We start from the raw sequence: 16,009 nt of genomic DNA, 5'->3' as shown, positions 1-16,009 counted from the left end.
TATATATAAGGAGAGATATCAGTATAAGTGAAAGGGGGAGATAGCACTCAATAGAGTTAGCATGTATATGTGTATAGCTATGTACATATGTTTTGGCTTATAAGTGTTTTGTCACCAATGCCAAAGGGGGAGATTGTTGGCATTAAGTTAGTATTGCCATTAGTGACAACACTTATCCATATCAGTATAACTATCGAGCTTAGCACTTAATTCTCTACTCTCACTGAACATTCCAGTGTTAACCAAGCTTTGAAGAGTTTAGTAGTTTACACCAAGCAAACAGTTGCTACCAAGTGAATACAGGCAATATGAAGATTAGTAGTGTCTACCGAGCTTCACAATGTCTACTAAACAGTAAGCTTGTGTCATGCAAATTTTGTGTAAACCAAGAATTGGAAGAAATAGTGTTTATCAAGTGAAGCAAGGTAAACTCAGTATCTACTGAGTGACACTACATCTACCAAGTCACCAGTGGTCACCGAGTTCAAAACTACATCGAGTGATTAGTATGAATTGAGCCTTCACTTCTACTAAGTGCATGATGATGCTGAGTAATGCAATAAACGTTGTGTATCAGAAGGTCACCGAGTCAGTTTAGTGAACTTGAGTTATTTACTATTGGGCCAACTTTGTAATGTATTTGTTCACTTGTGTTTTGGCCAACATTTTAGTTCTGTAAATTTGAAAGGTATATATGTAAGGTGTATTGTTAGATATCACATGAATGAAGAACTAGTAGAGTAATGAGAAATATATGCAAAAGATTATCAGCAATAGTTCAAGGAATACAACAAGGTCAATACAGAGGCAGAAAAATTATATCTATCACATAAGGTGATTAGTGCATAAAGGATCTTATCAACAATTAGTTGTAAGTAGATCTACTACTTCATCTTAATAGGTGAATCAGTTTTCTAAATCCTCTAACAAGGTAGACTTAACAGTCTTTGTACAAATCTCTTAACCGAGTGCATAATTCATTGTATGTTTGTAAATCCTCTAACAAGGTGGACCTAGCAGTCCTTTGTGCTCCTAATAGGGCAGATCACTAGAAGTGGTCAATGTAAGCCTTGATAGGCCAACTTTATGATACAGTATTGAAGTTTTGTGGGTATCATCCCCACCCCAATTTTACTGTCTATTTGGAAGGTTTGTGGGTTACCAAAATATTGTGTTCTTTTGTGTGATGAATGTTTTAACTTTTAGTATTAATGCATATAGTAGCATAGATTGGTTTGTGACAAATTCAAAAGAAGAATTTAAAATTACTGATTCACCTCTCCCCTCTTAGTAACTTATCATATATTGAATATTTCCAACACCTTTATCTTGTCCACTTTTTTGACAAGTTTCTCTAATAATGGGCTTATCTTCATTCATTTCTGGGAGGCTTAGAGCATTAATAAATATATCTTTAATTTCATGCAAAACTTTTTTTTGCCTATGCTCCCTCCTTAAGATTTCTTACCTCTTCTTCCTTCAGAGAGTGTCATGAATAATTCTCATTTCTTCAATTATGATTGTTTTCAATTCAAACTTTGGTAGCTTAATCACCTTATATAAGCTTACATCCCCAAATGATGTAACTTTGACACTCTTGGGTGTGATAGAACTTGGTCTTGATATTTGTAATGGTGAATCCTATGTACTCAACCTCTTTAGAATGAGACTAATGAGAGGATTTGTAGAGATAGGTAAATTTATAGTGTTTGTATGGAAACTTCCTCCTCTAGTGTAGTAGGAAACTTGGGCTCTTCATTCTTTTCATCTTCTTACTAAACTTCACCCTGTGATGGTGGAATAGGTATATGACTTTCTTCATTACCCTTGTTTTCTTCTCTTTCATCCTTGTCAACAATCAATATGGCTAGTAAACTTGAACTATCTAGGCTTGGCAGTGATATACCTATTGTTTTTTTTTTTGCCTCTTTCATCTGAATGATAATTTTTGGCATTACGGATGGTGTAGTTATACTGTCATCTTTCTATTCAAGGTTTATACTTTGACCTCTTTTTATATCTTGTGAGTCCTTTAGATTTTTTGTTATAGTTGGTGGGGGCACATTTGGTGTAACTTGTTGCTCCTCCCCTAGTAATACAACTTTTGCCTTTTGTATTTCATCCACTTTCACTAATATTGGGTTAATACATATAATAGTTACATTGGTAGAGTCTTGTTCTAGCTTCCTCAAATCATCCTTAGTTAAAGGATTTACATTCTATAATGTATTGTCAGGATCATCTTTAATACTCATTGAGTCTTGTTGACTCTCTTGGTTCCCATGTAGGGGACTAGCACTCGACACTTGTACATCCTATACATCATATTCTCTTCTTTTGCCATGTCATCCTTGACTTCTTCTATTGTATCAACTTTTTCTCTTATTATTGTTGTACTTTCCTTTTGTTTCTCTCCCTTTGCTTCTATAGCTTTGGTGGTTAACCCATAGATATCTTTCCAGAATAACTTTCTCTGGTTTACCACCTCTTCTACTTTATTCTTTTGAATGTTAAAAGCATGATACTTGGCAAAAAATTCCCTTGTGCTTCTCTATAGCCTTTATGATTTATCTTCTATCAAGTTCAGTCATGATTGTGGCTAAAGTAGCCTCTCTAATTTGTTTCTTAGTATCCAAAATAAGCTTCCACTTATTCTCAACTCTCTCATATAGAATTTGAGGTACAAAGTTAGAAATTTCTAGTGGAGCGGTCTTAAAAGTGGGCATCATATCATAAATAGCCTCTTCTAGATTATGCTTATCCTCACTCCCTAGCTTATCAAAATCAATATGCAAAAAGCCTAATAAATCTGCATTGTTCTTAACATTTTCATATGTACTATCAATGTTACATGAGAGATTGTGGTTTACCACCCTAAATTGACCTAAGTCATCTGATTTTTTCTTTTAATCATCTGAATCCTCTTCAAGTTTGTAAAACCTCCTTGGCTTCTTAGCAATTTCACTCAGCTCTGTTGTGGCACTTTCTCTCTTCTCTTTGGTCATTGAAACTTATTTGGCCTATGCAGTGGTTGTCCTTGTGCTTGACCTTGTTAAAGGTACAATTGGCTTTTGTTATGACTTCTTCATAATCTTCTTTGGTTTTGTCACTACCTCTTTATTCTCCTTCCTCTTCTTCTTAATTTCCTTAGGTTCTTTCTTTGCTTCTTCTTCCTTGACACCTTTAGCATCATCATCTTTATCTTCACCTAGGCCTTGTTAGAGTAATTAGTTGTTTTCACTTATTAATTAAATCACTTTGATTCAATTAAATAAGTTTCCTATTACTCTAGTTTGCTTAAGCTATCTTGTAGGTACATATAATTAATATTTTATTAATTATAATGTGCAACTCTAGCTTTTTTAGGCTTTAGGTTACCCTTTCCGAGTTTCGATTTCCTTTTATAAGGATTGGTCTCTTATGCATTTTTCACATTTGAGAGCAACTTTTCTTCTATCTCCATTATTTTTCTCTTGTGATAGGTTATTAGCTAACAGGTTCTTCTTGGGTTGTGTAGAATTGATATTAATCAATTTTTTCCTGGTATTAGAGCTAGATCTATTGTAGCTTGTTCAGTGTTTCTAAAAGAAAAAGGGAGAACAAGGGTTTGGCAGATCAGGCCTGGTGTTTTTTGAGGTTTTTTCGAAGAAAATTGGGGTGTCACTAATTTTTAGAGTATTTTGAGGCCAAACAGACATCATGAATGGATTTAGAAGGCATCAAAACCCCTATTTTGATATAAAATTTGTCTAATTTGGACAACATTGATTTAGGAGGCAAAAAAAATTTGTCGTACAGGGTCGTATGGCACAAGCACAATCCACACAATTCACAGCACAAAAAATCAAAAAAATTGCACAATGATTTATTTTGAAAGCCAAACTAATAAAGAAAGCAATAGAAACTCCCTTTTTCATTTGTAGCTCCCATGTCCTTCTTTCTTCTCCAAATTATTGTAGCTCCAATTTGCCTATAGTGCACACAAGATTGAAGCCAAAGCCTATGATATGGATAATACAATGAGAATACTAGAGGTGTGATTTTAGTGTGAGAACAAGAAGTGAAAATGCAAAGGAGTGGGGACTCAAGGACTCAAGAATTTGGATTTTCAAGACTTAAGCATTAAGAATTCAAGGACCGAAAATGAGAGAAAGAATGTCCAATTTATAATTGACACTCAAGGTGAGAGCATTGGATTTGTCACCCATAGATATGTGATGTGTCAAGAGATTCCTTTGAGAATCCATGATGCGTATGATAAAATATGCCAATTGTAAGATTCCATGACACATGAAAGTCAAACTTGGCTAAATGTAGAAGAGAATCTATGACGCGTCATAAGACACCTCAACCCACTTAAAGCCAAGAATCTATGACAAATAAGCCAAATAGGGATGTGCATAAGAGATAAGAATATTTGATTATGAAAAATCTTAGCCAAGTGTCCAAGAAGAATCTACAAGGTGTCACATCCAAGTGTCATGATGATGCAATATTTTATGGAATATTTGAATTAAAAATCCTTTTATTCCACAAAATAAGAATTAGTAGAAAATGGAATTAATGATGGAAAATGGAACTTAGGAAATTGTAAATTTCCATGGTTTGTAGATGATGAACCAATTAATTAATAATAAAATTAATTAATTGAGGATGATAATTATGAAGAATAATAGGATTAAATTATGGGTTATTTAATCCTATAGAGAAAGTTAGTAAATGATTGGCCAAATTGATTAAATGAATGCGACTGTACCCTTTGATAAAAAAGTAATGATGATGGATATGGAATAAGATGATGAAAAGGTAGACCAAAGCCATGGTCAAATTGATTGATAGATCAAAATTGATAACATGCCAAGGACACATGACATGAATTGGTTGATATGTAACATTTAATCGACATCATAAATGCTATGGAATTGAAATCGATTGATAAGGTTTGATCATAATAACATCGACAAACACTGTCAATATTATTAAAATGGTTGATGATGTCATGATCTGACATTGAAAGCCTCAACAATGTCAAAGATTGGATGACATGAATGATAGTTTGACCTAGCACTGAGAGCCACGACAGTAATAAGGTCAAATTGATAAGATTGATAAGTTGATAGGTTTCCAAGGCACTGAAAGCCACAACAATACCTAGGATAAGATAAATGATGATTGATTTGGGATGTTTGATATGTTTTGGGTTGATTAGGATTGATTTTGAGTGATTCCAGGTTGATTTGGGGTGATTTTGAGTTGATTTGATATGATTTCAAGTTGATATGAAATTAATGTGAAAGGGGATACAAATGACGAAATATGGTCAATCTGGCCAAAAGATCAGAGTTAGTAAAATGAGAAAATGGGACAAATTAGTATGAAGAAGTGATGAAACTGTAGATGCAAACCATTTTTTAGCATTTACATTTTGCCCCTCTTTGATACAATGTGATTTAGAGCATTGTGTCAAAGAATGCTAATGAAAAATCCCTAAAAGCATGCCCCAACAATGTGGTATATATTTATGCCCCCTTAAGAAATTGACCAACATAGGCATATGATAGGTCGATGTCATCGACAATGAGAAAACAAAGCCATAGGAACTAACGGATCAAAAATCAGAGTTAAAATGCAAAAGTTATGGCCTCCGGAGTGCAAATAGGCATCACGACCAACACAGAAAGGGTCTTTGGCACAACCATCTAGGTAGCAGCAAGTTATAAAAGGGCTTTGAGAGGAGTTTGAAGGTCATTTTCACTCTCCCAGTTGGAATAAAGGAGCTCTGGAGCAAGGAGGATGGATTGACTACCTAGGGAGCAACATCGTGGTGAACAGGTGCGGAGCTTCCGACGGCGAGCAGATGCTAGACCTCTAGTGAGTACATCGAGGCCATCTTTGTATTGTTTATGTTTTTTTCTTCTTCTGCTTTTTGCTGCATTTCCATGCTTTTTTACTACTTTTTAGGCACCTGGGAGTCTATGGGGGGAAACGGGGTCAAACAAGGTCAACCGAGGGTCCTAGGGCCAGTTAGGGCTTCCAAATGCCCCAACTGTGCCCAAAATGCAGCCAAGTGCATCAATGATGTAGTTGGCATTCCCAAGTACATCAATGATGCAGTTGGTATGACCAACTACCTCAATGATGCAGTTGGGAACCCCAACTGCGCCCTAGGATTCTTCAGGGCTCCGATTGGGGTCCGAATGGTCTCAGATCGAGCTAAAACTTGGTATGGGTTAGCATAACCCTAGGGGGATGTTAGAAACATGAGAAAATGTAGTCAAGGTGGTCAAAATGTTCAGAATTTGGTCAAACATAGGGCAAATGTGGGTCAAACTAAGGTAAATGCTGATAGGGAACTGTGCAAAGGGCACAAAAGGGTGTAAACAGACTCGAAATGATTCAAAATTTGGAATATATATTAAAAACCCTAGGAAGAGTTGAAAAAATAGGTTAACTAAGGCTAGGATAGTCAAAAAAGTCAAACTTGGTCAAACTTAGCTCTGATGGAGGAAAAAGGTTGATCGATGGATAGGGATAGGGTCAAAATGATGCAAACAAGCTCGAAATGACCCAAAACTTGGGAAACATGTTCAAAACCCTAGGAAGAGTTCAAAACATAAGTCAAATTAGTTAGACATGCTCAAAAAAAAGTCAAACTTAATCAAAATAGAGTCAAACTAAGTTAAACTTGGGTCAAAAGTAGGGTAAACTAGATGCAAACCATAAAAGGTTGACATAGGCTATGTGATTATGCAGGAGGAGCAGCCCTTATTACGGGTACGAGGAAATAAGCCATGAAGCCTTGGACCATGTCATCAAATGACACTTGGTGAGCAAGGGATATTGGCCAGGTTAGGATTATATCATGTGACATTTATGCTAGAGGTGAGGGGGAACAGGGCTTTGCTGACAGCTTTGACGAAGAGGTGGCACTCAGAGACGAGTTCATTCCACCTACCGACTGGGGAGGTGACCGTGACACTAGAGGATGTATGGTGCATCCTTAGGATCTTGATCCATGGAGAGCTAGTAGTGTATGACCTGGCTATAGGGAAAGTAGCTCTACATTGACTATTTGGATGCGGAGATGCAGAGCTAGGGATTCGAGACTATGAGATTGGATGGGACTTATTGGTGGCATGCCATGAGCGACTGAAAGTTGTGATTTTTTGGGTGATTGGTGGATTGTTGATACCTGATAGATGGGGACATGGATTCCCAATTGGATGGGGTCGAGTACTTAAGAAGATGATTATGGAGGGCACTATGTTTTCTTGGGGCCCATGCATGTTGGGGATATTGTATTATTATCTGCATCAGGTAGCATATAGAGGAGGACTATCCTTTAGCACTAGTGGCACATTATTAAAAATCTGGGCCTATGAGCATATTACAGTATTTAGACCTCTGGTAGAGTGAGTGTTGGTGGATGATATGCCATATGCTTACAGCTATAGAGGTGTCCTAGCTCGAGGACCATTGGGATATGCGAGGTATTTTTGTCATTAGATAGACACAATGACTCAGTTCATATGGAGACCATACAGAGATTGCCTTGGATGGGATGATGATGACATCCACTTACCATACTGTACGCAGGAGCGTTATCTCATAGGGTGCATAGTGATTGGTCACTTGGTTATAGAGATGTACCTACCAGAGCGGGTGCAGAGACAGTTTGGGGAGACACAGGATGTACCTATAGGGTTAGCATTGTTTGCTCAATCTAGAGTAGAGGTGCGAGAGTGGGGACCACCCATGAAGACACAGGTAGCATATGAACAGTTAGCGGAGTTAAAGCCGAGGCTATGGGGGGTAGCAGTAGATATAGTGGATGTAAGTACAATAGCAACATATGATAGGTGGTTTGCACAGCATCGATCGAGACCGTTGACAGATCCAGCAGTACCAGTACCTCGAGGGAGGCCACATGATGAGGACGATGATGAGGAGGAGGAGGATGGGGGAGAGGATGAGGAGGGAGAGGACACTAAGGATGATGAGAGGGGGGATGGTGAGGGTGATGATGAGAGTGATGAGGATGATGCAGGGGATGATGAGGGTGAGGATGAGGGTGACAAGGATGATGCAGGGGATGATGAGGGTGAGGATGAAGGTGATGATGAGGAGGATGCTATGGGAGAGGATGAGGGAGCTGATGACGAGGAGGGTGGAGGGAGTGTGGGTGGGGATGGGGATGACTACTGGGAGGATAGGGATGCAGCTACGATGGATGTGGAGGGGATCATGTGGATGACACTGAGAGAGCATTAGTACTAGTATAGGTAGAGCCTAGTCATTTAGATCTCTTGGAGGTGATCAGAGGGCTACAAATTTAGTTGGGTCAAGTTGTGGTAGAGAGGGATGCTATGATAGGAGAGAGAGATGCGGTTACATTGGAGAGAGATCGGGTGATGGCTGAGAGAGACCAGGCTAGGGCTGAGAGAGATGCAGCTATGCACAGGGTAGAGATGGCAACACAGGAGTCTCAAGAGTTCATCAGTAGCATCAGAGATGCAAACTTCCAAGATCTGGCGATGATGATGAGCAGGGCTCACATGGAGGCACAGTATTGGCAAGATCAGTATGAGAGGGTGGTGCCATCGGGGCAGAGGGTAGAGAGTTTTTGTGCATCAAGATCTCATTCCCATAGGACACAGAGGACATAGAGTAGTGCGAGGGTGATGGGACCTATGAGGCCACCACAGAGAGTAGAGGGATCCTCCTCAAGGATGGACAGAGGTCACGAGGCTAGGGATAGCACAAGATGACACTGACAGACTCACACATAGAGGGGCCTCTCTATGTTACTTTTTGGTTTTTTTATTATGCTCTTTCATGGTTCACACCTATAGATAGTTAGTGTTGATGTAAACCATGGTCACATACTCTGACACCTTTGTGTGACATTTATGAGATGGACTTATGTTATGATGATTATATGTTATGGACTAGATGATGACTTATGTTATGATGCCTATATGTTATGTTATGCATGTGCTTTATATGTTTTATATGGATGCATTTATGCTTTTTGTGTGGACTTATATATGATGACATCATGTGTTTGATTTATTGCATGTTAGGTATAGGAAATGCCATCTTTAATTTTTGCTACATGTTTTTCTCATGAATGAATGACTAATGTAATGTGAATGATATGGAATGGATGTAAATGAATGCAAATGAAATGTAAAATGATATGAAATGCAAATGAAATGTAACATGGATGCAAATGAAATGTGAATGCCTTATTTATTACTTTGGATCATTTGGAGATATGTAGGAATGCAGGATGACAATGTTTTTGGTGTATCAGAGTATGAGACCAGGGTAGCAGATGAAGAAGATGCAAAAGATCAAGGAAATGAGATGAAGAATTGTTAGTATGATGGGAAGACTTTTTCTTGTAGAAAGTGCACTATATGTCAAATGAAGCTTTATTTTGATATGGAAAATGGACTGCAACACATCATGGCATAAAGGACTAGAGCGCAAATGTAGGCCTTTTGCGTAAACAAGCACGATGTAGACAGAAAATGACCTTTTCCTTCCTAAGGCATATGTACATGCCCCAGAGTCTCAAAGGTACATTAGAATAGACAAAAATAGAAAAAGATGACCATGAACCATCCTGACCACTCTCATAGATCAATTTATATCATCGAGTAGCATAGGGACATGATCAATAAACAAAGCAAAAATAAATCACTCACTAAACAGCATGAGCCAACAGCTATTCTTGTCCATTATTACATTCTTGTTAATGTTTTAGGTGTGTAGATAGTGTTTGATATGTTGATAATGTGATAGTTTTGGTTGTGGATTCAGTTGATAATTTCATAGTGACATGTTGGATTGATTGTTGGTTCATGTTGCTCAAATATTGTGATTGGCAGTGAAGTGTAGTGCTTTGGGTTTTAGTCTGTAATGTGCAAGTGTTTACACAAAAGGGGTGATTATCCATAGTGAGTATGTACAATGTTTATTGCAAATTTTTGACGGGTTTTGTGATTTTTAGGGTTTTTGAGGATATTTGATGTTTTTGTGTAACTAGTTTCTTCAGGACATTTTATGATTTTTAGGGTTTTTTCAGGGCATTTTCTGATTTTTAGTGATTTTTTCAGGATCGTATTTGAATTTTAAAGGATTTTTTCAGGACATTATGTGATTTTTAGTGATTTTTTTCAAGATTGTATTTGAATTTTTAAGGATTTTTTCAAGACATTATGTGATTTTTAGTGATTTTTTTCAAGATCGTATTTGAATTTTTAAGGATTTTTTCAGGACATTATGTGATTTTTATAGATTTTCTCAGGACATTTTATGATTTTAAGGGATTTTTTCAAGATTGTATAAGCATATACAAGTGTTAGCTCCAATCTGTTATGTGATAGGTCCAATGGATAGAAAGCACTTAGGGATATGCCCCTAGTTCAAATTCAAACTCATGCACCATGTAGGTAATATGCCCCCAGACAAGATGCAAACTATGTACAAAGGCTAATGACAGAGTGTGTGTGCAAACTGGTGATGCTTAGTCAAGGTGACAAAGGACATTGACTAGTTCATGAGCCATGATAAGGGACCAAGGATTTCTTGCAATATGAAGGATATGATCAAGGAATGATAGAGGGGGAAAAGTTCAGATGGAATCCCGATAGATGGAGGAGCAACATTGATTACACATGGTGCCTGTTTGCCAGGTTTTCACCATGGTACTTGCCCAAAGTGCCTATTTGCTAGGTTTTCACTTTTGGACGAAATTTTTCTCTTGACTCAAATTTTCATGCCAAGATGCCTGTTTGCCAGGTTTTCATCAAGGCATCCATTTTTTCATGACTTTTTTCAATTTTTTTGGTATTTTTTAGGACTTTTAGATAGAATCAAGTGTATTACTTGTGAAGATGCATGTTTTTGATGGACATGGGCAATGGTTCAGCCTCTAGAGTTGCAAGCTGATATACTCTGAACCCAAAAGATGCAGTAACTACATAAGGTCCTTCCCAATTTGGCTCAAATTTGCCTTGTTTTTCTCTGTGTTGTTGTGTCTTGTAGTTCATCTTTAGGACCAGATCATCGACCTCAAAATGATGACCTCAAACTTTCTTGTTATAGCTCCATTTGAGTTGGTTTTGGTAAGCTTGCAAGTGTGTCAAGGTAGCTCATCTTCATTCATCAAGCATTTCCAGCTCATGGAGTCTAGATATTTAGTAGTTTTCATCATCAACAACATCTTGTAGGGATACTCTTAATGATGGAATTTCAATTTCAATGGGAAGTATGGCCTCAATGCCATAGACAAGAGAGTATGGTGTTGGGCCAGTAGGAGCACGGACACTTGTTCGATATGCCCAAAGAGCTAGATTTAGCTGGAGATGCCAGTCTCAGCCTAAATCATTGACAGTCTTTTGGAGAATCTTGACGATGGTCTTGTTAGATGCTTCTACTTGGCCATTGCCCTATGGATGGTAAATACTAGAATATCCATGGTATATGTTGTACTTCTCACAAAGCTTGTCTACATCTTTGTTTTGAAATGGAGTACCATGGTCAGTAATAATAGCCAAGGGGACTCCATACCAACATATGATGTAGTTTAGAATAAACCTTGAGATCTGCTTGCCAGTGGTGAAAGTCAAAGGGACAACTTCAACCCACTTGGTAAAATATTCTGTTCCTATGATAATGAACTTATGACCATCAGAGGACGAAGGAGAAATAGCTTTGATAAGATCAAATGCCCATTGTGAAAAGGGCCATGGTGATATGACTGGCTGCAATTCTTGTGCTGGTGCATGGATTAGATTGCTATGTATCTGACACTTATGACATCTTTTGGCAAAGTCATGGGCATCCTGTTCCATGGTGGGCCAATAATACCCAGCTCTGACAAGTTTCTTGGCTAGACTTAGACCATTGAAATGGCCTCCACATATACCTTTGTGAACCTCATGCAAGGCAGTTTCAACTTCTTGCAAGTCAAGGCATCTAAGAAGGGTTTGGTCAAAAGATCTCTTGTAAAGGGTGTCACCGATGATGACATATCTAGCGGCTTGATGGATAAAGGCTCGACGGTCATTTTTGGATAAGTTGGGGGTGGTAGGATTTGGGCATGTAGGTAATCATAAATGTCTTGATACCAAGGAGAGTTGGGACCAACAAGTTCACACACAAACTCAGATTGGGAGAGCTCGAATGCTGGAATCAAAAGTTTCTCAACAAGGAATTCACAGTGTTCCACATTTTGAGGCATATCAATCATTGAAGCAATGGTAGCCATAGCATCATCTTTCTTATTGTGTATTCTTGGTAACTGACGAAAAGAGATAGTAACAAATTTAGACTTAAGGAAGTCTGCCATCTGCTTGCAGGGCATTAGTTTATCATTTTTGGTTTCATAGTCATCATTGACTTGGTGGATGACCAACTGGGAATCCCCAAAGACTTGTAAATGTTGAATGTTCCATTGGATGGCTATCTTGAGCCCTGTGATCAGTGCCTCGTATTCTGCTATGTTGTTTGTATAGTGGAATGCAATTCGGTAGGACTTGGGAATTATGTCTCCTTGAGGAGTGATAAACATAATGCCAGCTCCTAAACCATTTCGTGTATGTGACCCATCAAAATAAAGCTTCCATTCATTAGCTACATCCATGTGAAATATGGCTTCATCTGGAAAGTCTATCAACATGGGATGATCATCTGACATAGGGGCTTCTGCTGATTGATCTTCTATCACTTGCCCTTTGATTGCCTTTCTATCTACATATTCTATGTCAAATTCACTAAGGACCATGACCCATTTGGCTAAGCGTCCTATGGGAGCAGCCCTATTGAGGAGGTATTTTAGTGGGTCAATCTTAGAGATGAGCATTGTTTTTTGATGGAGCATGTAATGTCTAAGCTTTTGGGCTACAAAGACAACATCAAGGCATGCTCATTCAATTAGTGAATAATTTAGCTCATAGCCCACAAGTGTTCTACTGATGTAATATATGGCTTGCTCTCTTCCTTGTTCATCATTTTGTGCTAAGAGAACCCCTAATGTTGTATCTGTAGTAGATATATATAAGATGAATGGTTTGCTTGGAATAGGAGCCATTAAAATTGGTGGATGTAGAAGATAATCCTTGAGTTGTTGGAAATATTCTTGGCATTGCTTATTTCATTGAAAGGATACTCCTTTACGTAAGAGGTGTTGAAAGGAGTGACACTTATCAGCCAATTGTGCAATGAATCTGTGGATAGATTGCAATCTTCCTTGTAGCCCTCTTAGGGTTTTTAGGTTTGTTGGAGGAGGCATGTCAAGTATTGCTTTTACTTTCTCAGGATCCACTTCAATGCCTCGTTGAGAAAAAATGTAGCCTAGGAGCTTTCTAGAGACAACTCCAAATACACACTTTTTTGGATTTAGAAGAAGCTTATAGCTTTCCATTCTGGTGAATATCTGATCTAGGATGCCCAAGTGCTCTTTCCTTTTATAGGATTTGCAAAGTAAGTCATCAACATAGTCTTCCATGAGGATGTGCATGAAATCATGGAAGATTATAGTCATTGCTCTTTGGTATGTTGCCCCAGCATTTTAAAGACCAAATGGCATGACATTCTAGCAGTATGTTCCCCAAGGACATGTGAAAGCTATCTTGTGTTGATCTTTAGGGGCTATTATTATTTGATTATAGCTAGAAAAGCCATCCATTAGTGATAACATCTCGTACCCAGTTGTCATGTCTACAATGATATCTATGTTTGGTAAAGGAAAATCATCGTTGGGACATGCCTTGTTAAGATCATGAAAATTAGTGCATATCTGGATGCCCCCAGAGTGTTTACTCACTGGTACTAGATTAGATATCCACTCTGCATAATCAATGGGTCTTATGAAGCAGGCATCCAATAGTTTCTTCAATTTAGCTTTGACAAGGAGAGCAACTTGAGGATGCATTTTCCTCAACTTTTTCTTTACTGGTTTCATTCCTGGTTTTAGTGGTAAGTGATGAAGGACTACTTTAGGATCTAATCTGGGCATATCTGCATAAGACCAGGAAAAGTTGATTTGCCTCTCTAGAAAGAATTTGATGAATTCATCCTTCTCTTTTGGTGATAATGAAGCTGCAAAGTGTATGACTTTGGGGTTGTTAGGAGTCCCCAGATTAATCTCTTCTGTCATCTCCACAAGTAATGCTAATTTTTCCTTTAATGGGGGTGTTTCCAATCTTCCATCCTTGAGCTCCTTAGAGAGGTTTTCACCCTTGGATACATCCTTTATTTTTACTTTTTCATGGTCTAATGGTGCCTTTCAATTTTCACCAAGAGACCTACTTGTGTCTTTTTTTGTTATTTTCTCAATTTTGTGATTGGAAGATGGAGTTGACTCCCCAAAATATGCCATGATGTTTAGATTAATGAAAAATCTAGACTTGTGATCACATTGTGGTACATCTTCATGGAGCTCAAAGAATTCTGTGATGGCATCATCATTTTCAAACTGATAAAACATTGGTGGTCCTTGTTGGTCCCAATCAATAAGTTCAGGGAAAACTAAGGAAATGCCATCATTGGTGTTGAATAAGCTTTGGTCCAAGGCATATATATGGATATCTACTTCAATAATGTCATCGAGATCATGTTTAGAAGTAGGAGGGCTTGGATCCCAAAATGTTTTGATCCAAGGTGAAGAATTGGTTTGAGTGACAGGTGGATTGACATATTTATCTTCCACTGGTAAGCTATCTAGTTCTGCAAACATATGATCAAGACCGAGAGAGGTATCAAGATCATCAATGTTAGATACAGATTGGGTGGGTTCGGGTTGGTTGTTCTCAGATGCCTTGTCATCATTTGAAGCATTCACCTCCTTAGATGAGGATGACTCAGTATTAGGAAGACCCAAAACAAATGGTTTGAATCCAAGTCCCAAGCTATGAGGTCGTCTAGATGCAGTGATGGGTTGAACAATGCCTTATTTTTGGAGTCCCAAGCCACTACATCCATCATATTCATTTTTCTACATGATGGTGAATCTAGGTCCATACTTGTCAAGGGATATGGGAGTAATTTCTTGTTCTTCTTTAGCCTTTTCAATCCATATAGAGGTATTTTCATAGGCGCGTTCTTCATGTAACCCTCCTCCACTGGTGAACGCCATAGGTCTATTTTGAAGTGCAAACTTAGGCTTGTTTTGTATAAGCTGAGGTTTACCATATGACTTGGGGGATAAAGGAAGTTTCCCAATGTGAAAGGCATGAGACATGGAGTACTCACCGCAACCTTTGTCTTGTATTTTAAGCTTTCCTTTGGATGCGGGTGTGAGTGTAGAAGGATCAACATACTTGGAGGACTCTAGGGGATTTGCTGCATGGTTTGTTGGGACCTAGTATGTAGTGGTTCCTCTAAGATTGGCACAAAACTAGAAGGGATCTAGATCACTGAGGATGGTTACCTCTACATTATTATAGGAGAATTTTAGGCACTGGTGATATGTAGAAGGAACTGCTTTCATAGCATGGATCCATGGGCAGCCTAGTATCATATTGCAGTTCATTTCTATATCTAGGACTTGGAATAAAGTGTTCTTAGTAGCTGGACCAACTCTGATAAGTAAGATGATAACTCCTGTAGAGAAATGCTCACCATCATCATAGGTTTTGATTGTGATCCTTTGAGAGGGATCCACATCATTTTTAGAATAACCCAAACCTTTGACTACTTTAAGTGTACAGATATTTAGCCCTGCTCCTCCATCTATCAAGACACATCTGAATTTAACATTATGGACAAAGACTTCAAACTGGAGGGGATCATTGTGGTTGGGTTTATCTTTAGGAATATCTTGGGGTGAAAAAGTAATATGTTGTGACACAGATAGGTTCCCAACCATGGCTTCGAATTGGGAAACATCAATGTTATCTAGGATAACTGACTCTTTAATGGCTTGATCCAAGATCTTCTGATGTTGGGGAGATGCATGCAGTAGGTCCAAAATGGATATTTTGTGTAGGGGTTTTTC

The 16,009-nt window shown here is 38.2% G+C and overlaps 1 pseudogene; it reads left to right on the top strand.

Annotated features, from left to right (window-relative positions):
• Positions 1–7,515: 7,515 nt before the first annotated feature.
• The window catches only part of LOC149573070 (APC/C activator protein CDH1-like), a 100,189-nt pseudogene continuing 91,695 nt past the window's right edge, over positions 7,516–16,009 (top strand).

The sequence above is a fragment of the Cupressus sempervirens genome, chromosome 2 (genome assembly GCF_028749045.1).
Source record: "Cupressus sempervirens isolate cs-2001-9-10 chromosome 2, ASM2874904v1, whole genome shotgun sequence".
Taxonomy (NCBI): Eukaryota; Viridiplantae; Streptophyta; class Pinopsida; order Cupressales; family Cupressaceae; genus Cupressus; species Cupressus sempervirens.
This window is presented reverse-complemented; position numbering and strand designations above follow the sequence as displayed.